This window comes from Hippopotamus amphibius, chromosome 12 (assembly GCF_030028045.1).
Source record: "Hippopotamus amphibius kiboko isolate mHipAmp2 chromosome 12, mHipAmp2.hap2, whole genome shotgun sequence".
Lineage (NCBI taxonomy): Eukaryota > Metazoa > Chordata > Mammalia > Artiodactyla > Hippopotamidae > Hippopotamus > Hippopotamus amphibius.
The window spans coordinates 85543985-85568709 of record NC_080197.1 but is presented as its reverse complement, the minus strand read 5'-3'; the positions used below and the strand labels follow the sequence as shown (position 1 = coordinate 85568709).

Sequence of the window (24725 nt, the reverse complement as noted above, 5' to 3'; positions counted from 1 at the left end):
CTATCCTATATTCCCAAATTAAAATCCTCTGATGCAAGTACCAGAAAACTGCCCTCACAAGGGCTTGTCCAGTAAGGAAAATGTATGATCATATTTCATCCAATTTAGATGCCACTGATATTAAGAGGCATTGTTACTTTATGTACCATTAGAAAGAAAAAGCACTGCCAATTAAACTGACATAATGATGTCTTATCACTTGGAATTTTTATTTTACATTTATTGAAAAAGTTCTTTTGGACTTAGATGGAAAGATACTTTTTAACATAAATTACTCTTGTACCTATATAACAAGGAAACAGGGGTGAAATAAATTGCTTAAGAATTTATTTAAATTTATTATATTCAGAGTCCGATTCTTGGTATTACTTTTCAACTTTGAGCTGTCAATATTTTTCCACATGGACTCATCATCGGGCTGATTTAAGGACTGGTGAGACAGCATTTCTTAAAAGACTGCTCTACTGAGTTATCTGTTGCTCTGTAAAAAGTTACCCCAAATCTTAACAGCTTAAAGCAACAAACATTTATTAAGTTATAGTTTCTATAGGTCAGGAATCCGGGGGTGGTTTAGCTGGTGGTTCTGGGTCAGGGTCTCTCTTGAGCTAGCACTCAAGCTGTGCGCAGCAGAATCCACTTCCTGGTTCAGGCACATGGGTGTTGGCAGACCTCAGTTCTTAGGTGACTGTGAGCTGATACCTCAGTTCTTCACCACTCTCCATAGGTGCCTGACTGTCTTCATGACATGGCAGCTGGCTTCCCTGACAACAAATGATCCAAGAGAGAACACAGTCAATCATTCAAGACAGAAGCCGCAGTCTTTTTATAACCTAATATCAGAAGTGACATAGTATCATGATTTCTTCCTTATGCTACTGGTCACAAAGACCAACCCAGAACGATGTGGGAAGGGGCTACACAAGGGTGTGACTAGCAGAAGGTGAGGACTGTTGGGGACTGTTTTGCAGGTTGCCAACCCTTGGGGTTTCACTCTAAGCCACTGACATCCATTCTGGAAGTTTCGATGCCGGCAGACAATCTTGTCAGAGTCGATAAAAATTTCTAGGTATCAGTCAGGACTCAAAGAGTCCTTATATGGTTTGTGGAGTGAAACATCATCGCGTTGCAGTTGTCCCATCAAGATACCGGGAAAGTCACCAAAATGTGTACATGCGCAGTAAGGACAGCTAAGCACAACTGCCGTCTGGCTGACAGCAGATTAAGGTGCTGTTGATGGTAAGATGTATACTGATTTCAGAAATGTTATCATGTGACCAGATGTGCATTTCAGAATTCATCAAATACAATTATTTTACTTGAGTGAGAAATGGTGGTTCCAGAGTTGATTAATTCAGACCCAGCACCTTGTTCAGAGACCCAGGTTCCTTCCATCTTCACATCTAACACCCTCAGCATATCTGCTGTGCCCCTGGATGGTTCCCCTCAAATCACAAAATGCCTAAATGCAGTTCTAATCACATGTGGGCTGAACTATTCCCCTCAAGTGCCTCCTTTTGAGAACAAAGAAACCTTTCCCAGAGACATCCAGAAGATTTTCCCTCTTGCCTCATTGACCAGAAATTGTTACTGCCTGTGTTTGGCAGTTGCATATGTTGGCAAAACTCAGAGTGATTTAAACAAGATTGAAGTTCTCATATTCTTTCTCATATAAAAGAAGTGAAAATAGGTGGTGCTGGTGTGCTGGCTCCACAGTTTCAATATCATTGGATTTGAATGATTTCATTCTTAAATTCACTTCCTGTTCCAAAATAGCTGCTGGAGTTCCAGCCATCAGATCCATGTTGTAGACCAGAAGCAGCAAAAATGAAGGGCCAAAGGTTGTTCCTCAGTAGAGTCAGCTCCCTTAGGCAACCTTCTCAGATGTTCCACGAACATTTCTATTTACATCTTATTGGTCAGAACTTGGTCACATAGCCATATCTAGCTGCAAGGAAATCTAGAGACATTTTTCACCAGAGCACTGTGTCACCCTAAATAAAATGTGACTCTTTATTATTAAGGAAGAAAACCGCAGAATGGATGTTAGGTGCTACAATCAGTGTCTTCCGCAATCCTCATGCTTAAAACCAATCCCTGGTCAGGAGGCAGGATTACCAGGATTGATGTAGATGCATCAGGGTTTACTCCTGGGTGGACATGGGTTACATTGCTTAAGAAGTGGATCCCTGAACAAAACCTGAATTATTTTCTTTTGTGTTCACTCATAGATTATTCCAGAAAAAGAAGACTTAACGGTCACACAAAAATATTTTTCTTTTTTACATGAATATTTATGGCAGCTTCATTTGTAATAACCCCAAACTGGAAAGGACCCAGATGTCCTTCAAAGGTTAATAGTTAAACAGGCTGTGGTATATCCATTCCATGGAACAATATTCAACAATAAAAGCAAACAATTGATACATGCAACTTGAATGCATTTTTTTTTTTAATTTTTATTGAAGTATAGTTGATTTACAATGTTGTGTTAGTTTCAGGTGTAAAACAAAAGTGAATCCGTTATACATCTACATATAACCACTCTTTTAGATTCTTTTCCTGTATAGGCCATTACAGAGTATTGAGCAGAGTCCCTGTGCTATACAGTAGGTCCTTTTTAGTTATCTATTTTATACATAGTAGTGTGTATATGTCAATTTCAGTCTTCCAATTTATCCCTTCCCCCCACGCGCCCCCCAGTAACCATAAGTTTGTTTTCTACATCTGTAACTCTGTTTCTGTTTTGTAGATAAGTTCATTTGTACCCTTTTTTTAGATTCCACATGTAAGAGATATCATGTGATATTTACCTTTGTCTGACTTTCTTCACTCAGTATGACCATCTCTAAGTCCATCCATGTAGCTGCAAAGGGAAAACCTGAATTGTTAACATCGGAGAAGCAGATAAAGCAAATACAGCAGTCACTAGTTATTGACCAACAATGAATGCCACCCCCCACCCCCCCTTCTTGCTAACAGAACCTTGATTTTGCTCAGGGACCAGACTGCCACATTCTTCAGAAGAGGATGAGCCCCTGCCCAGCCCCAGGGGTGAATCTGGAGACACCTGAGTCTGACACCCGTGGGAATGCCATTCCAAACCAGGGTTTGGTTTAAGAATGGACATGTAATATGATTTTGGCCTGTGACACACGAGGAGATGTTCTTTGGGGGACTTCTGGAAAGACGTCTCAGAGGCTAAAGGAGAAAGAGCTTTTCTTGGCCTCGGAACGTTGTTGTCTGCATGTGATATCTGGAACTGTGGAGCAGTCTTGTGACTTTAAGAGAAGTTAGGGTACAAGGACAAAACCCACATACTATAGATGGCAGAAAAAAGAGAAGGCAATATGGTGGAATATTCATAGAATGGAATCCTACTCAGTAAGAAAAATGAACTACCAATACATATAAGTAAATGGATGAATCTCAAAAACACTGTCTGAAGCAAAAGGGTCGGACGTGAAAGAGTATGTATGATACGATTCCATTCATAGAAAGGTCTAGAACATGCAAGACTGATCTATGGAGGTAGAAATCAAATCAGGGGTTACCTGTGGGGGTGACGGAGGGACTGACCACATATGGACACAAGAGAACTTTCTAGCATGATGTCAATGTTCCAGTCTTGATTGGAATGGTGGCTACTAGGTATATATTTGTCAAAACTCATCAAAGTGTGCTTTTAAAATCTGTGCATCCAAAAAGAAAAAAGATTCTGTGCATGCTATTGCATGTAAATGATATTTCAGTAAAGTTGACAAACGAAATAAAGAAAAAAGAAACAAGGAAGGAAGGAACCGTAGGTCCTTGATAACACTGTTGAGTCAGTGAATTAACCAACAGTCCCACCTAGTATGTCTTGTTTTGTGACAAAATAAATAAACATCCTTGATGTTTAGGGCATTTTAAGTTGGGTCTTCTGTTAACTTGACTCCCAATTCCTCTTGTCAAAGCGGGGAGAGGCATCAGGACACAGATCCAGCCTGGGAAACTGTGGGCTTTGAGGAACAGCTGAAAAGGGCAAGAGAGCTGGGAGCTCTAACTGACCCACTGGGGTCTGTTCCCCTCCCCACCATCATAGTGAGACCACTACAACTGCGCGGTTTCTTCCTGCCGTTTCCTGACCTTCTCCACCGCATTTATAACATGGTGACCTAGCAATCAAAGGACCTGCTCTCAGACTTCTGGTGAGGATTAATTAAGAGAAAATGCAGGCAGGCTCTTAGCACAGTGCCTGGAATATAGTGCGGGCTCCATAAGGCTCTTGTCTTACCTCACCTGGCCCTCGTGAGGGTTACCTGGACCTGAACCAAGGGGGAGAGGTGGGAATAGAATTCAGAAATCTTTAGGAAGCAGATCCCAGAACTGTAAATGATTGATAACTCCAAGGTCTCAGGCTTGGGTGACAATGTGGGTGAGATCATTTCTCAGGATTTTGGCAAAGATTACCTGCAGAATCTGTTTTTATCACTAGGTAGATGCTGGTAAAGGGAGATAAGAAACATGGAAGGAGGAGTAGATTTGGAAAGTAAAAAGTGGAGTATAAGTTGAGTGTGAGATGCTTGTGAGAAGCATGGAAGGGTGGAGAAGAGGAAGGGCTCTGTGACGAAGTAGCTATGTGATCTCGGACAAGTTATCTCTTCTCTCAGAGCCTCAGTGTCCTCATCTGTAAAATGGGAATTCTAAGAATACTACCTCACTAGGTTGCTATAAAGATTAGAAGAAACAATATAGTGCCTGGCACATAGTAGGTGCTCATTAAATAGTGACACTAATTTTCTTCATCCCTTCACACCCTGCCTCATTTGCCTAGGGAGGCAGTCTCATACTGAGTTACTGCTGAAAGGGATGGAGAGTTTTGAGCTTACACGTCACCTTCTCCTGATTCAAACAGGGTGTTCCCCTCCTGAAGATTTCCTCTCCTTTTCTTTGACCTGTCCCTCCCTTCCTTTCAGGCTCTATGCTGCCCTCCCTCTTCCAGGAAGTCTTCCCTGACTAATGCCTCCCCCTTCCCTGCCAACCCCTCCACAAGCCTCCCTGTTGGGACTGGCTTCTCAGCCCAGAGCGCTTTCCACTCCCCTCCATTGCCCCTCCCTCAGTAAAGACCACTCCTGTTCAGATAAGGCCTGGACCCAAGGCAAAGGATGCCCGCTCTCCACCACATCCCCAGTAGTTGAAAGCTCAGACAGGGGTGGGGGCTGGTGAGGAGGAGGCCACCTGCCAGAGTGGCAGCAGACAGGCCAGCTAAATCCTTGACCTACGATTTAAGGGGTCGGGCATAGTTCAATAGAGCACTCCAGGCTGAGTCCCAGCTCATTCACGCAGGCCAGGGGGATGAGGGGTAGGGAGGGGAGGAGGGCCATCTCCTCCAAGAGCCCCTTGGATTCATTCCCAGGCCTCCGAGGCATAATTCAGCACCAGGAAAACCCACAAGCCTCAACCCCATCAGTGCAGAACCTCCTTCTGAGAGGCGAAGGTGGGACTGGGAACTGGTAGGGGAGGTGGATCAGGGAGGCGGCAGAGCCATGGAACACACACAGTCACAAAGCCTGGCACACAGTAAGGGCTCCTTAACGCTCCTGTCTGTTTTAACCCAGAGTCCTTTGTTAGGTCCTGAGACCCAGCAGCTTTGCCCAGAGTTCCCAGGTCAGGCCTGCTCTCTGCTCCCTTCCACTTCCTTTGGAATTTCCCCCCAGAACTTTGCCCTACCAAGATTTGGGGGGAGGGCCTTTGAACAGTGGGACCGGTCAATGTAATTTCATGTGCAAAACAGAGATTTCCCTCGCCATAAGCCGCAGTCAGGCCTCAGGACGAAGGCCAAGCCCTGGTCCAACTCTCAGCTAGACGCCCCTACCCCTGGGTTTCCCCACCGCCCAGGTTTGCCTGTGCTATGCAAATGAGATGCAAAGCAAGCCAAGACAGCCGTACGGATTGGCTGACGCCAGAGACTTTGTCCGTCCAATCAGGGGCCTCCTGGCAGCTTGGGCTCCCCACCCCCACCCCCATCGGTCCAGTCCCGCCCATAAATCAGCTCCGTCAGCGTTAATGGCTCCTGACTAATTGCCTATACTCGGCTCCGGGCTCGGGTCGCCAGCATTAAAATTCAATCAGGCCCAGCGCTGAGCTATTAAATATTCATTGGGAGAGCTTCCCGAAACCAGGCTGGGGGATGGGGATGGACTGGGTTGGAGGGACTACCCTAATCTACAGCTCCGGAGGAGGGTCCCTGTTCCTCCCCAGCACTCTTTCATCTCCTACAGCTGTTGCCTGATTTCCATTCTGCTGGGCCTAATTTCTCTCTGAAGTCCCTAAGTCCTCTCTAGAGACTCCTGGGAGGTTCACCTGCCCCGAAGGAGTGTGGTGTTGAGTTATGCCAGGGGGCTGCCCTATTCCTCTGCCTTGCATCCCCTTCGTGCCTGGGCAGCTCACCCCCATAGACCTCTTATCCAGGGCCCACTGTGGGTCATCATCAGTGCTGGAATCTTAGGTGCCCTGGAGTGGAGTAGCTCCAAGGCACAGATGGCTTCATCTTTAGCAGAGGCCAGGAGAGACCCCTACGTCCCTGGTCTTGCTGCCTTTGCCAGGGGCTTTGCTGGCGCTACCCTGGCCATCTTCAGCAGGTTGGAGAAAGCTCCAGGCTGGGCAGCCTGGGGTCTGTGCTAGAAGGGAGGAGGGGGCTCTGTGCAGTCCTCCTCTCCTCTCCCCTTCCCCCAGGAATGCAACCTGTCCAAGCTTCTGGGCCCCTGGCCTGATGCTGAGCAGGCTGCCTGGAAGTTCTCAAGGAGGGTACCCAGGAGGAGGGGGCTGGGCCTCAAGTCCTGTAGGGAGCCATCGGGAGGGTCCTGGATGGAGCAGGAAGTGTATTGCTGTATTGCTCTGTGTACACATACATACGCACTATAGTTGGAGGGTTATGAAGAAGGTTTAGCAGGTATGATGACAGCCATGGCCCAAAGGCTGGAGTGCACCACTCAAATAAGGACTGGAACTCTTCCTAGACCCTCCATGTTGTCTTGAGACATCTTGTGACACAGCTCCAGTCCCTGGGCCTGGAGGTGTTTGAGTTGGGAGCAGAGAGAGTACCAGGAAACATGCTAGGAGAAACCTATTCCCCTCCCGTGTTTTTACAGAGAATCCTCAGAAGCAAACCACCTGCTCACAAAGCTCTTCCCCTGCCCTTTGGACTGCTCCCTGCTTCTGGTGCCTGAGGTCCTGCAGGAAATTAACCCTGTGGGGCATGGCAGAGGCTGTGACTGCCCGAGCCACAGAGAGCCTCGCAGATGCTGCAGGGGAGGGATAGAGGCCAAGGGCACCAGTTTCTACAAGGCCAGAAGCAGCTCAGGGTTTCCAGGAGGGCTGTGAAGTTCAGGGCACACTGTTTGTGGGGGACACTGGAAAGGACTTCTTGTTCTGCTATTCTGAGATCATTAACACTTGGCCCAGCAGGAAGCCTAGGATTCTGGTCTGAGGACTCCTACTCCCCCAGAATTTAGCTGTTCTCCTAGCAGGAAGTGGGGATGGGGAGCTGAGAAGCACCTCCTCTCCAGGACCCAGGCAGGTCCCAGAGCTGGGTGCAGGGCAGAAAGTGTCTGGCAGCGATTACGAAGGGAGCTGGGGCTGGGAGGCTCAGACTGCAGCAGGTCAGGAGGGACCTGAGCCACGTGTCCGATTCCAAAGCCAGACGTCACGAGCAATCCAGGATTCCAGCTCACCCCACGTGTGGTTCCCATTAGGGCAGGCTGGGGTCTTCCTGAAGGCCAGGCAGATTCCTGAGCCCCTCCCCCAACACAGCCCCTCCCTTTTGGGGCTGTTTGGAATGTCTTACCCAGCTCTTCCGGGTGGCCTGCCAAAGTGCAACCCTGGGGATTTTCTGGGGCATCCCACTCCAAGTAGGCCTCCCCACCGGCTAGATGATGTGTTTGCCATGCCTTAAAGAGGACAAAGGGATAGGAGTCGTAAACTTTTAACCCCCCCAGGGAAGGCTAATCCTTGCACTGGGCCTGGGGCCTTCCCTCCTCTCCAGGTCAGCTGCTTTTATTCAGGCCTCAGCCCCTCTGGTCCTGACACTTGCAACTGCCCCCACTGACCAGGCCTTTCCTCCATAATGCCCCGGAGCGGGCCTCCTGAAACCTAGGCCTGTTATTCAGATCATGTGCCTCTTCTAAAACTTCCAACAGCTTTCCAGCAACTCCACCGCTGTCACTGTCTGCATCCTCAGATGTATCTGTGCTATGTGTGTTTTAGATACACCATTTTAAAGGTTTAAAAGATAGCTGTCAACATTTAAAAACCAGGAGGCAACACATACAAATCTGTATTTCTAATTTTTCTTTAAATAGCCGACAACACTGAGTTCACATGTGGGCAAGGCAACAGCTGGCCGGGGTGAGCAGCAGCGGTGGTCTTCGGAAGGCATCCTTGGGGTTGACATGAGCACCACAGTCGCCACCAGTCCCTGCTGTCTCCCAGGTCTGAGGCCCAGATGAGTGAATGGCCTTTTTAATCACTGGGCTGGCACTGACCTTTTAATCTTACTTCCTGTCAGCTTCACTCCTTCCAGCCACTTGAGTTCCTGTCCGTCTCTCCCTGTGTTGACACTTCCATTTGCTACAACAAACCCAAGTCTAAGGTGCATGTCCCTTCAGCCTCCTTTCACACACCTCTGCTCCTTGCCCCAGTCAGCTCCTCCACACAACATGTGGGATCTTCCTCCCACAGGGAAAGATCTTTCCAGACCAGGGATGGAACCTGTGTCCCCTGCATTGGCAGGCGGATTCTTAACCACGGTGCCACCAGGGAAGTCCCTCACCTGGGGACCTTGACATAAGGAGGTGGGGGGGGGGGTTTGGTGTATCTGGGAACCTAATCTCATTCAGAATCACCTGTGCTTCCACACCTGGGGGATTGTTTAGACCCCTGCGCGCGCCTATAGATGTGTAAACATTTGGGCAGTGGCCCCCTGTGCCAGGGCAGTGGGGTACTCGGCTCTATGAGCACCCCCAGTGGCCCCCAGAGCTGCCCCCAGTACAGCGAAGAAGAGGTTAAATGGACATGCTTACTGCGTGAAGCTGATATTGCAGAGACCGCAGGAGATGGGCCTGAAACCAGTGAGGCTGCTCCTGTCATCTGTACCCCAGCCTCCTATCCCTAGCCCACGCTCCCTCTTCCCCAGCGGAGTCCCTGCCTCCTCAGGGTCCCCAGCTGTCACAGCATTCTCCATAGGGCCCAGTCAACCCCTGTCATCACTCCCCCTGCCTCAGGGGCTCCCTAAGACCAAGGGCAGGTCTGATGTTTTGGTCTCCCCAGGGCTAGCAACTAGCCCTTTGTGGAATCATCCAAGAAGTAGATACTGCGGTATCCCCGTTTTACAGAGGAGGAAACAGCTCTGAGCCGGGAAGGGACGTCTGTATTCAAGATTCCCCACCCGTGAGGAGTAACTGGATGAGAATTTCAGTCCAGCCCAAGGGAGGTGTCTGAGAGCCAAGTTCTATCTCCAGCCGCCCCGCCTCTTCCCCGCGGGTTCAGGCCCTCTCCTGGGGTTCCTCACCCTCCCTCCCGGCCACACCAGTCACATTCATCCTGTTCAGAGATTGATGCGTCAATATCCCAAAGCAAGCCTTAACCACGGACCAGTGCGTGCGTCAGTGAGTCGAGGCGGGACACCCCCCAGGATGCTTCAGAAGTCCCGACCCCACGAGGAGCAGGACCTGAACACTGGGATTTTGTGTATTGCAAAGCTGTGTGACTCCAGCAGGGGATCCCCGTCCCCCGCCAAAGAGAGGCGGGTGGGGGCGCTCTCGGTCCCCCCCAGCATTCGCCCTAAGGAGGGTTCGCGGGTCACCCCTGAGCTCCCGCCCTCCCCTCCCGCGCGTAAGAGGGGGGCGTTCGGCACGCCTCAGCCCCTCCCCCAGGCTGGGGCGAGGGGGAGGGGAGGAGGGAGCAGATGGCAGCAATTACCGCTCGGACCCTCCCCCGCCCGTAGCCTGAGGCCGGAAGATCTGCTTTGCGAGCTTTCGCGGGCAGGAGGGGCGGCGGCCTCCGCGGCCGGGAGCCGGCGGGGCCGGGAGAGGGGTGGGGGGCGCAGGTCCGGGAGGGGACTTCCTTCCCCTGGGAGCGGGGCTGGGAGATTCCCTTAGGAAAGGCCAAGCCCTCCCTTCCCGCTCCCGCCGCGGCGAATCGTTTCAGGCCGGTGTCCCTACAAGCCCCGCGCCTGTAGGTCTCAGAGCTCCGAGGATGTTCGGGTCGGGCCAGTGGTCCAGGCTGGGGAGAGGGGAGCTGTACGGTTGTGCAGGTTGTGAGCTAAACAAGGGTGGCGGGGGGTGAATGGGGTCTGAAATGCAAGCTCGGGCCTTGGCAGGTGTTGACTCTGGAGGAAAGCAAGGGGCACCTTTTCTCACAGAGGCCTGGAAGGAGCAAGCCTGTATTGCCGCCCCGCGCGGCAGCTGACTGTGTGCGGGAGAGCAAATGGCCTCTGTGGGGCAGGGCCAGGGCCAAAGAGATAAGGAAGGCTCTCAAGAGCCAGGACCCAGGCAGCACTACAAACTGGGCTTCCCTGGCTCTTTCTCTCTTCCCGAATTCCTCTCCCATCCTTCCCTTGTCTAGTCCATTAGCAAAATTTGTCCTTTCTAAGATGTATCTTGGATCAGCCCCTGCCCGCCCCCCCATCTCTGTAGCGTGCAAGCACCTATTACTCCTACTTAACCCAACTGCAGAGGCTCCTGTCTGCTCTCCTGGTTCCCCAACAGTGGATTCACACAGCTGCGGGGGGCGGGGGGGCGGGGGTGTGGAGTTGAAGGATACAAATCAGAAAACAAAACAGAGCATGTCACTCCTTGCTAAACAACCCCTATGGCTTCGCTTGGAAGAGAGCCCCAACTTCTCACCCTGGCCCCTGCCTATGCCGACCTCTCCGCCATCCTTCTCCCTCTGCCTAGGCTCTGTTCACACTGGCTGCCTTTCTGTTCCTTGAACTTGACAAGCTTTTCCCCATCTCTGGCCTTGGCCTTGCAGGTCCCTTTGCCTGGAACTCTCTGCCCAGATCCTTCATAGGGATGTCACCTCCTCATCAGCCCTGAGCACAGTACTGAAGCAGCCCCATACCCATCTGCCTGATGTACTGTGTCACTTAACCTCACCTATGTCTTCCACAGGACTTACTACTTTCTGTAACTACTTCATTCACTTGGTTTGTGGTCTGTTTCATCTACCAGAATGCCAGCTTCATGCATTTGGGTGTCTTTCTTGTTCTCTGCTAGCGTGATGCCCGGCCCAAAGCTGGAAGGTGCTCCATACATTTCAGGAATTCGGGAGTCTCTGGGAAGTGAATTGGACACTAGTCCGTCTGGTCACCTCTAAGGGGGCTACTCCCTGGGAGGAGCCAGCTGCAGACCCCTGTGTTCACCCAGATGCCTCATACATGTGGGCAGGCCTGTGGTTTGCAGTAACAATAATAGCAGCCAACACTTACAGAGCATTTACTGTGTGCCAGGCGTTAAGTGCTTTACACGGCTTAATTAATTTAATTTGTAGGCTGAAGTACATTCTAACATCCTCAGTTTATAAGTAGAGACACAATAGGACACCCACAATGTGTGATGGTTCAGCTAACATATACACACATCATAAGTATTGGATTCATTCATTGTTATCATACAATAGATGGGTGATGGACTTCCCTCGTGGTCCAGTGGGCAAGACTCTGCACTCCCCATGCAGGGGGCCCAGGTTTGATCCCTGGTGGGAGAACTAGATCCTTCACACATGCTGCAACCAAAGCAGTCCGCATGCTGCAACTAAAGATGCTGCATGCCACAACTAAGACCCGGCGCAGCCAAAATAAATATTTAAAAAAAATAGATAGGTGAGATGGGCAAATATATGGTTGAACCTGGGGCATTTAACAACTACTGCAGGAAAGTGGAACAGAACTGGAGAACAGAACACCAGGGAAGGGTCAGCGTGCAGGCACAGGGCTAGTTTGGGCAAGGGAGTAGAAGAGGACGTTTAGGTCACAGCCCGTGCCCTTGCTCTGGGTCCCCACAGCACTCAGAGGTGCAGCTGTGATGTGGAGACAAGGGCCTTAGTGCTGGTGTTCTGCCCCCTACCAGAGGGCAACCGCTTACCTTCTCAGGGCCATATTAAGAAAGTGTCCAGGGAGGTTTACACAATACTTAACTCCCAGAGCCCTTGGCAGGATTACATTAAAAAATGCTCTAACCTGTAAAAGAGCCCTGGAGCCGCAATGAAGGAGCCCACCTGCTGCAACTAAGACCTGGCGCAACCAAATAAATAAATTAATTTAAAAAAAAAATTGCTCATGGAAGTACTTCATCAGCTGCAGAGGACTTACTGAGGAAAGAGACCAGGGTACAGGTTGCCAGCCTGAAAAACTGGGGCTAGAGCTACACTTTGGCCCCTCTGAGTCACAGCCCTCTGCCGTGTGCTCCTCCAGGGCGGGCCAGGGTCGCCAACTGTTATGTCCTCTGTGCTTGGCCTGGCACAGTTAGTACTCGATGAGTGTTTGTTGAGTGAATACACGTTTGTTGAGTGAATTTCCAAGTGAGGGAATAACCAGGGGATGAATAAGAGAGGGAAAATAAATAAATATGGTGATGTATTGACACCCAAGCCCAAAGACAGAGTGAACGAAGCAGGGACTAGAGACACCCTCTGCCTCTGGGCCTGTTTCTTCCTCTGTCAAAAGCAGTGGAAAGGCTTGGCCCACCTTTCTCTCTGGGCCACAGCGTGGATCAGATGAGATGCAGCAGGTCCACGAAGGCCCCCCTTTGCTAGCTATGCTGAGCTGAAGTGACCGGTGCTCCCCTCCCCCACATCCCTATCCCCCGGAATTTATAGATGCCTCATTGTCCTGCACAAAGGCCTTCTTGGGGAGGAGGTGGGGTGGGTGAGGAGGCTGGGGAATTAAAAAGTCAGAGGCTGAGTAACAGCCGGCCACACCCGAGGTCCCATAAATCTGCCCCAGCTCCCTGTAAGATGGACTTTACTTTGCCTTCACCCTGAGCGGCTTGCAGGGCTCTGGCTGCTCGGATTAGCTCATCCTCCCCACAGCTCTGGAGCCTCCCCAAGGTGGAGGTGTGAAGGGCGTGAAGACAAACCCCTGAGAGTGGGGAGAGGGAGGACTCCTATTGTTTTATCCCTCTGAGGTCAGAAAGTCCTTTCTCCCATCTTGCTCCACTCCCTTACACGCTGTGAAATTCTCATCCACTGCTGTTGGTTCTGAGCAGAAAAATGAGCTTTCTGTGGGTATTCTGAGTCCAGACCCCATAAAACAGCTGCCTCCCCGACTCAGCCGCTCAGGGAGAGAGGGTCGGGGCTGAGAGCAGAATTGGCAGATGGTGCAGGGTTAACAGATGACATGGAAAACAAAATTACTCAGCTGTTCTGTCCCTCCATCTTCCCCTCGGAAGGGATGGCCTTCAAACTGGAAAGAGACAATGATATCAACTGGGAGGGTTGAGGAGGAGAAGAAGGGAAGCCACAGGGTAAAGGGGACCACAAACAGCACAGAAAAGACCTGGCTTGGAAGCCCATCCCTGCCACTCACTGCTTGGGTGATCTCAAGCAGGTCCAGTAACCTCTCAGAGTCTGTGTTTCTTCATCTATAAAATGGGTCAGTGAAAGAACCCTGCTTTACCTTCTCACTAGCTTTTATGAAGATGATGTAGATTTTCCTGTTTGTAAAATCGGCTTTACAACTTGTGAGGTGTGAAAATGTAAGAGGTTACTTATAAACTGTGTCAGCCCCTTAGCTGTTTGTAAAATTATTTTTTTAAACATGTTTTCTTACAACAATAAAATGGAGTAGAAGACATCACAGTGCATAAAATGGAGTAGAAGACATCACAATGCATCACACAGTTTTATAAAACTTTGCTTTTAGTTATATGTATATTCACGTGGCCTGGGGCGGAAGGTAGATGTATTTACTGTGGGTGATGGTCAAAACAGTCTGAAACATTCCACCTGGAGGAGATTCTTTAGTGTTATCTCCAGAAAGGAACAGTGGATGGAAGGAAACTAATGAGGTGAAATGCACCACGTGAAACATACATGTAATTGATGGTGGCCTGTGGAACCCCAGGCTGGGAAGATTATCCCTGAGCAGCTCAGTGTTACTGAGGTTGGTGGCAATGGGTGGAGGGGCTTACTTAGGACCTACCTGACTGCTCTCTCAGTGTAAGGAGGCTCTCTTCACTTTGTAAGATGCCTGGGGCCTGAATCCTGAGCATGCTGACCCTGAACATCTACTAAGCCTTGGAACCTGCTCCCTCAGCATGGTCCTGAGCTGAGCCAGTGAGAAAGGACTGGTCCGTGAGAAACTAGAACTCCTGTGCCTGGACCCCTCCCCCAGCAAAGCCACTAAGAGTGCAACAGGTATGATGTAGTGGTGGGCAGGACCCCCCTGCCTGAACTTCACCCATGACCCTCATCTCCACCCCCACCCCAGGGCCACAGTCCAGTGAGGGTGAACTGGTCAGAGGGGGCCCTAAATCAATCCCCGGCTTCCCTGGTTGGCATTGAGTTACGAGCTGTGGGTTTTGTGATGTAGATCATGGTTGGGGACGAGGGGGCATGACCTATGGCAGGTCACACAGGACCCCCAGAAGGGGCCAGAGCTGGGGTCAGAGGCCACCTCCTCCATTCTTTGCCCCACCCTGCTGGGTCCCATTCCACATGTAGTCCTTAAGCTGGGTTGGCCTTTTCCCTACTGACCTGTGGCCCAGCTGTACTTGCCACCAGGCCTGTAGGGTGGGAATGGGGGGGGGGGGGCTCATAATGGAAAAAGATCCTGGAAGAAAGGAAGAGGACGAGATGACAGGACATTTGGCTCCTGACAGGTGACTGATCTGTGCTCCAAACTGGACCCAAGAGTTTGCTGAGCTCTTTCTCTGCAGATTCGCCCCTGTACTCTCCCTAAACCTCTTCCCCCCCCCCTTTTTTTTTGTTGATTGAATTCCACATGTCCTGCAAACCCCAGCCCAGAGGATTAGATGGCTGGAGATGTGGCATGACAGTCAGAGAGCAAGATAGAGACAGAATCAAACTGGTGCTCCAAATAATGCATATTATCAGGGCTTAAGAGAGAGTTAGAGGAGTAGAAAGATGGAAAGATCCAGACAATAACATGAGAAAGATCAAAAGCTGAAAAGATGGAGAAAAGGTGACACCAGATAGGAAGAAGGCAGACATACAGAAGGCAGGGAAGAGAACTAGGCTGAAGAGAAATTGAAGCGGCAAGAAAAAAAGCATTCTGGTAAACTCCCCAGCAGCTCAGAGATCAAAAGGAGGATAACCTGCACAATTCCTTCACTGTTAACCCTTAAGGCTGCCACACGGAGACTCCAGAAGGAAATGTACCTGACAGAAAGGTACCTGTATCACCCAGGATGTTATCCATTATTTTACACATTAACCAGCAACCTCCACTCCCCTTCTGCCACAATCGTCTCTATCAGCAAAATCATACACAGGAAGGGTCAAGACCCAGGCTGGGGAACTGAGCCGGGGTGGGGGAGGGACATAGAGTCCTCCCGAGGACCAAGGCCTACACAGCAGCACCTCAAAATGGGGCATTGCAAATGGAAGGTAAAAGAAACCTCACAAAACTTCTGGGTACCCAGACAAGTTGGCTAATGCTGATCTACAAAAATAATTCTCCTGTTCTTTGTGGTTTGTGCCAAAAATGGAACCCCACTGCTCTCCCCCTGTGCACCTGTCCTAACCAGAGAACCCTCTGCCCCTGCACCTAACCAGAGAACCCTCTGCCATAGCCTCCACTCTGGGGGGTGGGGATGCTCTCCCAATTCCTGCACAGGGCTGCCACCTGCCGGCTGAGAGTGGCCTTGCAGAAACAGGACCCTTGCAGATGCTGGGAGCGGTGTGTACTGAACTGGCGGGAGCTTCTCTGGGCTTGGGGGAAGAGAATTTGAGAAGCAAAATGTGAAACCCCATTTTACCTAGCTAGATGTTCCTGGGGCCTCTCAGCACAGGTTAAAGGCGTCTATCCCTCTACTACAGTTACAGTCACTCCTGAATAGTGCTGGCTTCTTCAGGCCAGAGGAGAGCCTCAGGAAATTCACATTTCCTGAGTGGTGAACACTGTGCTAGATGCAGGAGACAGGGAGCCAAGGTGAGGGAAATAGCCAAGTACGAGAGTAGTGATAACTAGTGTGAAAAGCACCAGAGCCAAAATACGTGCCTGACACAAAGTAGCTTTCCATTAATAGTTATTGAATGAATGAATGAAATGAGTGAATGAATGAAGTACTGAGGGAGCACCAAGAAATGATAAACTCTGTACAGGAGAGGCTGGAGAAGAAGAGGAGGAAATCGTCAGGGAAATCTTTCTGATTCTTTCCCTTCCCCCTTTTGTTATCAAGTAGGAATTATCCTGGTGGAAGATTCAAACACTAAAAAGCAAAATATGAAGGTCGCCTCTCACCTTATTCCTATCTCCCTCCTTAAGTTAATCACCGCCAGCATTTTAATGAGCCTTATTCTTTTTTTTTTTTTTTTTATATGAGCCGTATTCTTTACAGTAGTCCTCAACTTTGGCTGCACACGAGAATCACATGCGGAGATTGTTCAAATCACATTGCCCAAGTTGTGCCCCAGACCAATTACCTCAGAATCTCTAGGATGGGTTTCAGGCATCACTTTTTTTTTTTTTAAGCTCTTTATTGGAATATAATTGTTTTACACTCTGGTACCAGCTTTTGAGGTACACCAAAGTGAGTCAGCTGTATTTATACATATATCCCCATATCCCCTCCCTCCCACAACTCCCTCCCACCCTCCCTGTCCTGACCCTCTAAGGCATCACCCATCATAGAGTTGATCTCCCTTTGTTGTACAGCAACTTCCCACTAGCTATCTATTTTACAGTTGCTAGTGTATATTTGTCTATGCTACTCTCTCACTTGGTCCCAGCTTCCCCTTTGCCCCCCACCCCCCAACCCCATGTCCTCCAGTCCATTCTCTGCATCTGCATCCTTATTCTTGCCCTGTCACTGGGTTCATCAGTACCATTTTTTTTTTTAGATTCCGTATATATGAGTTAGCATACAGTATTTGTTTTTCTCTTTCTGGCTTACTTCACTCTGTATGACAGACTCTAGGTCTATCCACCTCATTACATAGAGCTCCATTTCATTCTTTTTTATGGCTGAGTAATATTCCATTGTATACATGTGCCACATCTTCTTTATCCATTCATCTGTCGATGGGCACTTAGGTTACTTCCATGTCCTGGCTATTGTAAATAGTGCTGCAGTGAACATTATGGTACATGTTTCTTTTTGGATTATGGTTTTCTCTGGGTATATGCCCAGTAGTGGGATTACTGGATCATATGGTAGTTCTATTTGTAGTTTTTTAAGGAAACTCCAAACTGTTTTCCATAGTGGCTGTACCAACTTACAGTCCCACCAACAGTGCAGGAGAGTTCCCTTTTCTCCACACCCTCTCCAACATTTGCTGCTTCTAGATTTTTTGATGATGCCCATTCTGACTGGTGTGAGGTGATACCTCATGGTGGCTTTACTTGCATTTCTCTAATGATTAGTGATGTTGAGCATCTTTTCATGTGTTTGTTAGCCATCTGCATGTCTTCTTTGGAGAAATGTCTATTTAGGTCTTCCATCCATTTGTGGATTGGGTTATTTGCTTTTTTGATATTAAGCTGCATGAGCTGCTTGTATATTTTGGAGATTAATCCTTTGTCTGTTGCTTTGTTGGCAAGTATTTTCTCCCATTCTGAGGGTTGTCTTCTTGTCTTGTTTATGGTTTCTTTTGCTGTGCAAAAGCTTTTAAGTTTCATGAGGTCCCATTTGTTTATTTTTGATTTTATTTCCATTATTCTAAGAGGTGGGTCAAAAAGGATCTTGCTTTGATGGATGTCATAGAGTGTTCTGGCTATGTTTTCCTCCAGGAGTTTTATAGTGTCTGGCCTTACATTTAGGTCTTTAATCCATTTTGAGTTTATTTTTGTGTATGGTGTTGGGAAATGTTCTAATTTCATTCTTTTACATGTAGCTGTCCAATTTTCCCAGCACCACTTATTGAAGAGGCTGTCTTTTTTCCATTGTGTATTCTTGCCTCCTTTGTCAAAGATAAGGTGCCCATACATGCTTGGGTTTACCTCTGGGTTCTCTATTCTGTTCCATTGATCTTCCTTTCTATTTTTGTGCCAGCACCATACTGTCTTTATCACTGTGGCCTTGTAGTATAGTTTGAGGTCAGGAAGCCTAATTCCACCAACTCCATCTTTCCTTCTCAAGATTGCTTTGGCTATTCGGGGTCTTTTGCGTTTCCATACAAATCGTAAGATTTCTTGTTCTTGTTCTGTGAAAAATGCCATTAGTTATTTGATAGGGATTGCGTTGAATGTGTAAATTGCTTTGGGTAGTATAGTCATTTTCACAATGTTGATTCTTCCAATGCGAGAACATGGTATGTCCCTCCATCTCTTTGTATCATCTTTGATTTCTTTCATCAGTGTCTTATAGTTTTCTGCATACAGGTCTTTTGCCTCCTTAGGCAGGTTTATTCCTAGGTATTTTATTCTTTTTGCTGCAATGGCAAATGGGAGAGTTTCCTTAATTTCTTTTTCTGCTTTTTCGTTGTTAGTATATAGGAATGCAAGCGATTTCTGTGCATTAATTTTGTATCCTGCTACCTTACTAAATTCATCGATTAGTGCTAGCAGTTTTCTGGTAGAATCTTTAGGGTTTTCTACGTATAATATCATGTCATCCACAAAGAATGACAATTTTACTTCTTTTCCAATTTGGATTCCTTTTATTTCATTTTCTTCTCTGATTCCTGTGGCTAAAACTTCCAAACCTATGTTGAATAATAACGGTGAGAGTGGACACCCTTGTCTTGCTCCTGTTCTTAGAGGGAATGCTTTCAGTTTTTCACCATTTAGAACGATGTTGGCTTTTGGTTTCTCATATATGGCTTTTGTTAGGTTGAGGTAATTTCCTTCTATGCCCATTTTTTGGAGACTTTTTATCATAAATGGATGTTGAACTTTGTCAAAAACTTTTTCCGCATCTATTAAAATGATCATATGGTTTTTATCCTTCAATTTGTTGATATGATGTATCACATTGATTGATTTGCGTATATTGAAGAATCCTTGCATTCCAGGGATAAACCCCACTTGATCATGGTGTATGATCTTTTTAATGTGCTGTTGGATTCTGTTAGCTAGTATTTTGTTGAGGATTTTTGCATTTATATTCATCAGCGTTATTGGCCTGTAATTTTCTTTTTTTGTGACATCTTTGCCTGGTTTTGGTATCAGGGTGATGGTGGCCTCGTAGAATGAGTTTGGGAGTGTTCCTTCTTCTGCTATATTTTGGAAGAGTTTGAGAAGGATGGGTGTTAGCTCTTCTCTAAATGTTTGACAGAATTTGCCTGTGAAGCCATCTGGCCCTGGGCTTTTGTTTATTGGGAGATTTTTAATCACAGTCTCAATTTCTGTACTTGTGATTGGTCTGTTCATATTTTCTATTTCTTCCTGGTTCAGTCTTGGAAGATTGTGCTTTTCTAAGAATTTATCCATTTCTTCCAGGTTATCCAATTTATTGGCATACAGTTGCTTGTAGTAGTCTCTCATGATCTTTTGTATTTCTGTGGTGTCCGTTGTTACTTCTCCTTTTTCATTTCTAATTCTGTTGATTTGCGTCTTCTCCCTTTTTTTTTTCCTGATGAGTCTGGCTAATGGTTTATCAATTTTGTTTATCTTCTCAAAGAACCAACTTTTAGTTTCATTGATCTTTGCTATTGTTTCCTTCCTTTCTTTTTCATTTATTTCTGCTCTGATCTTTATGATTTCTTTCCTTCTGCTCACTTTGGGGTTTCTTTGTTCTTCTTTCTCTAATAGTTTTAGGTGTAAGGTTAGGTTGTTTATTTGATATTTTTCTTGTTTCCTGAGGTAGGACTGTATTGCTATAAACTTCCCTCATAGAACTGCTTTTGCTGCATCCCATAGGTTTTGGGTTGTTGTGCTTTCATTGTCATTTGTTTCTAGATATTTTTTGATTTCCTCTTTGATTTCTTTAGCGATTTCTTGGTTGTTTAATAGTGTATTGTTTAGTCTCCATGTGTTTGTATTTTTTACAGTTTTTTTCCTGTAATTGATATCTAGTCTCATGGCATTGTGGTCAGAGGAGATGCTTGATATGATTTCAATTTTCTTGAATTTACTGAGGCTTGATTTGTGACCGAAGGTGTGATCTATCCTGGAAAATGTTCCATCAGGCATCACTTTAAAAAAAAATTTTTTTTATTTATTTATTTATGAGGGTGAGTCAAAAATTATCTGCAGTCTGACTGTAGAATTTATTTGATTAACTTTTAGAAAATACAAATACATCATTTTTTGACATAATCTCCTTGCTTTTCAGTACACTTTGTCCATCTGTCAGCAAGCTTTCATATTCCCTCATTAGAGAATGTTTTAGGCTGAGCTGGGAGCCACGGATGCACTGCTGTCTTCACTTCTTCATCAGAAGTGAATCTTCATCCTCGTAGGGCTGCTTTCAGGGGACCAAACAGGTGAAAGTCCAGTGGAGCAAGATCAGGACTATAGGGAGGATGCTTTAACACCTCAAAATGACGTTTTTGCAGAGTGTCGACAGTGTAGGCAGAGGTGTGCGGATGTGCATTGTCATGCAAGATAATAACACTCTTGGATAGCAGTCCTCTGCGTTGAATCTGAAGTTTAGGCTTCAGTTCTTCAGTAAGCATCTCACTGTAACACGCATTGTTGATTGCTGAACTTTTTCCTGATAGTGTTCCAATACTGGCCCTTGAGAATCCCAGAAAACTGTAAGCATCAATTTTCCAGCTGATGGTTGACCTTTGAACTTTTTCTTGGTTGGTGGTTGAGGATGTTTCCATCCTATACTCTGCCATTTACTCTCAGGGTCGTAGTGATGAAATCATGACTCGTCACCAGTTAATGATTCTCTTTAAGAAACTTTCACCTTCCTTAGAGTATCAGTGATACTTTTGTTTGCAGATATCCAAACACTTCTGTTTATGCTCTTCCATGAGTTGTTCTGGTACCCATCTCGCACAAACTTTTTGAAACCTAAGTCTGTCGTGGATTACTTTGTTTTGAGGTGTTAAAGCATCCTCCCTAGAGTCCTGATCATGTGCCATGAGACTTTCACCTGTTTGGTCCCCTTGAAAGCAGCCCTACATGGATGAAGACTCACTTCTGAGGAAGAAGTGAAGACAGAGGTGCATCCGTGGCTCACAGCTCAGCCTAAAACATTTTTTTAATGAGGGAATAGCAAGCTTGCTGACAGATGGACAAAGTGTACTGAAAAGCAAGGAGATTATGTCAAAAAATGATGTATTTGTCTTTTCTAAAAGTTAATTAAAATAAATTCTACAGTCAGGTTGCAGATAATTTTTGACTCACCCTTGTATTTATTTATTTATTTCGGCTATTCTGGGTCTTAGTTGTGGCATGCAGACTTCTTAGCTGTGGCATATGAACTCTTAGTTGTGGCATGTGAACTCTTAGCTGCAGCATGCACACGGGACCTAGTTCCTCTACCAGGGATTGAACCTGGGCCCCTTGCATTGGGGGCATGGAGTTTTACCTACTGGACCACCAGGGAAGTCCCCAGGCATCACTATTTTTAAAAGTCTCCAAGTGATTACACTGTGCAGCCAATGTTGAGAACTTCTGTTTCAGGCCTTTCTCTGCATTTACATACATGTAAGCAGCCAATTGTGCACATGTGTGTACACACACACCATATGTATATATTACATTGGGTTTTTCTTCTCAGTTAATAACATTTCTCAGCGATATTTTCAGAGAAGTCCATATGGATCTATCCTATTTTTCTTTTTCTTTCTTTTCTTTTCTTTTTTTTTTTTTCTGGCCGCACTGTACGGCTTGTAGGATCTTGGTTCCCCAACCAGGGATCAAACCCCTGCTCCCTACAGTGGAAGCATGGAGCCCTAACCACTGGACAGCCAGGGAAATCTCCATCCTATTATTTTTTAATGAAGGTAAAATCTGCACGTGCATATTTTTTCAAGCCATTCCTCTGCTGATGAACATTTAAGCTGTTTCTAAATTTTCTTTACTGATACAAATAATGCTGTGAAGTATACACAGTATATCTTTGTTCACATATGCAAGTGCTGTTTTGGGAAAGATTTCTAAAATCAGACTTTCCGGATTAATGTGTATGTACTTTGTTATTTTGATAGACACTGTCAAAATGCTTTCCAAAAATACTTCACTAATTTACATTCCTCCAACAGTGTAAGCATTTAATATTATCAGTGCTTAATTTTTGCTAAGCTGATGGTCCAAAGTAATATTGATATTTCGTTATTGTTTTAATTTGCCTTTTCCTGCTTACTTGTGAGATGAAGCATCTTCTCATATTTATTTTGGGCATTTGTATTTCTTCTGTGAATTAATTACCATGTCTTTTGCCCATTTTCCTATTAGGTTGATTTTTAATTAGGATTAGAGAAAATTCTATTTCCAATAATATGACTGGCTGAACGCTGGACTAATCTTTCTGAGAGAAACAGTAAAAATGCTAGATAAAATAGAAATTATTTTAAAAGTATAGTAGAGCTGGCCAGATAGCAAGAATTTATTAGATTAAAATTTAAGGAAAGGCAGAAACTCGGGGAAATAGAACAAGGAATGTGCTTTAGTCTGAGGACAGCTGTTGAATTAGGCAAACTTGAGCTTCATAGCCTTTATTTCTGACAAAATCAAGATGAGGAATTTCATAGAAGATTTCTTTAAAAAGCTATGAGTCTAAAGGGTATGTACTGAATATAAGATTGAACCTCAAATAAATCCACCCCACTGTCACCTCCAGGGGCTTTAATGCAAGCCTCCTAAGTGCTAAACTGATGGAAAGGCTCTATCCCCTCTATCCACTAGCTGGTCCTTGAGCTGATCTGCAGACCAAGTTTACATTATCTCGGGTGATCCAAAAACCTCCAAATCAAGAATTCCACTTAAAGTTGTTCAAGACTGTGGTACTTCTAAGTGCCTGGCAGAAGCAAGCTCACATTATCTGAAAGAAGACACTTTCATCCTCAGCTTCAAGGACTTTCCAGCAAAATATTCCAGGGGAAATAAATAGCTCACAGTTTAAAACAAAAAAACAAACAAACAACAACAACAAAACACTAAACACAAAAGAAAAAAAGTCTATCAGCAGGATCCAGCCCACCCAGATAATCCAGGATAATCTCCAATCTGCAGATCCTTAATTTAGTTTTATCTGTAAAGTCCCTTTGCCATCTAAGGTAATATATTCATAGGTTCTGGGGATTAGGATGTGGACATTTTTGGAGAGGCTATTGTTCAGCCTATGATAACAATGTCTCTTCATTTCACAAAGCTTGAAATCATAGAGCTTTAAAATAATGAGGACTTCCCAGGTGGTACAGTGGTTAAGAATCTGCCTGCCAATTCAGGGGACACAGGTTTGAGCTCTGGTCTGGGAAGATCCCACATGCCACGGAGCAACTAAGCCCGTTCACCATGCCTACAGAGCCTGTGCCACAACTACTGAGCCTGTGTGCTGCTACTACTGAAGCCTGTGTGCCTAGAGGCTGTGCTCAGCAACAAGAGAAGCCACTGCAGTGAGAAGCCCGCTCATCGCAACAAAGAGTAGCCCCGACTCGCCACAACTAGAGAAAAGTCTGTGTGCAGCAACAAAGACCTAATGCAGCCAAAATAAATAAATAAATAAATAAATAAATAAATAAAATCAATCGATTAATTAATTAAAAAATAAAATATTAAATGGACATATTTAACAGCAGATTAGAAACAACTGAAGAGAGAAATAGTAGACTGGATGCAGTTCAAAAGAAATTACCCAGGACTTCCTAGGTGGCACAGTGGTTAAGAATCTACCTGCCAATGCAAGGGGCACAGGTTTGAGCCCTGCTCTGGGACGATTCCACATGCCATGGAGCAACTAAGCCTGTGCACCACAACTATTGAGGCTGTGCTCTAGAGCCCATGAGCCACAATTGTTGAGCCTGTGTGCCACAACTACTGAAGTCCACGAGCCTAAAGCCCATGCTTCACAACAAGAGAAGCCACTACAATGAGGAGCCCACGCACCACAATGAAGAGTAGCCCCCGCTTGCTAGAGAAAGCCCGTGGGTAGCAACAAAGACCCAATGCAGCCAATAAATAAAATACATAAATCAATCAATAAATTTATATATATAAAAAGAAATTACCCAGAATGCCTCACACAGAGAAAAGAGATGAAAAGTTTAAGGAGATGTTAAGAGACATGGATAATAGAGTGATAAAGTTAACATATATTTAAACGGAGTCCCAGAAACAGAGGAAAGAAAAAATGAGACAAAGGCAGTATGTAAAGAGAATTTTCCAGAGTTGATGAAAGACAACAATTTATAGATCCAAAAGCTGGATAAATAAAAATCCAAAGAAAAGTAAACAATAAGAAATCCATACCTACACAAAAGAAAAAACCTTTAGAACACCAAAGACAAAGAGAAGATTTTAAAGACAGTAAGAGAAAAAAGACAAACATTAAAGGAAACAAACAACTCTCAACAGCACAATGAAAGCCAGAAATCAGTGAGATATTTTCAATGTATTATTGCACCCAACAGCTGCAAAATACACATTCTTTTCAAGTATACATGAAATA

The 24725-nt window shown here is 46.1% G+C and overlaps 1 long non-coding RNA gene across 1 annotated transcript in view; it reads right to left on the bottom strand.

The window, feature by feature from the left end:
* Nucleotides 1–390: 390 nt before the first annotated feature.
* LOC130833809 (uncharacterized) overlaps nucleotides 391–24725 on the bottom strand; it is a 31865-nt gene continuing 7530 nt past the window's right edge. Inside the window, exon 3 of the long non-coding RNA XR_009048555.1 lies at nucleotides 391–761. This is a non-coding gene — a long non-coding RNA (uncharacterized LOC130833809). The remainder of the gene's footprint in view (nucleotides 762–24725) is intronic.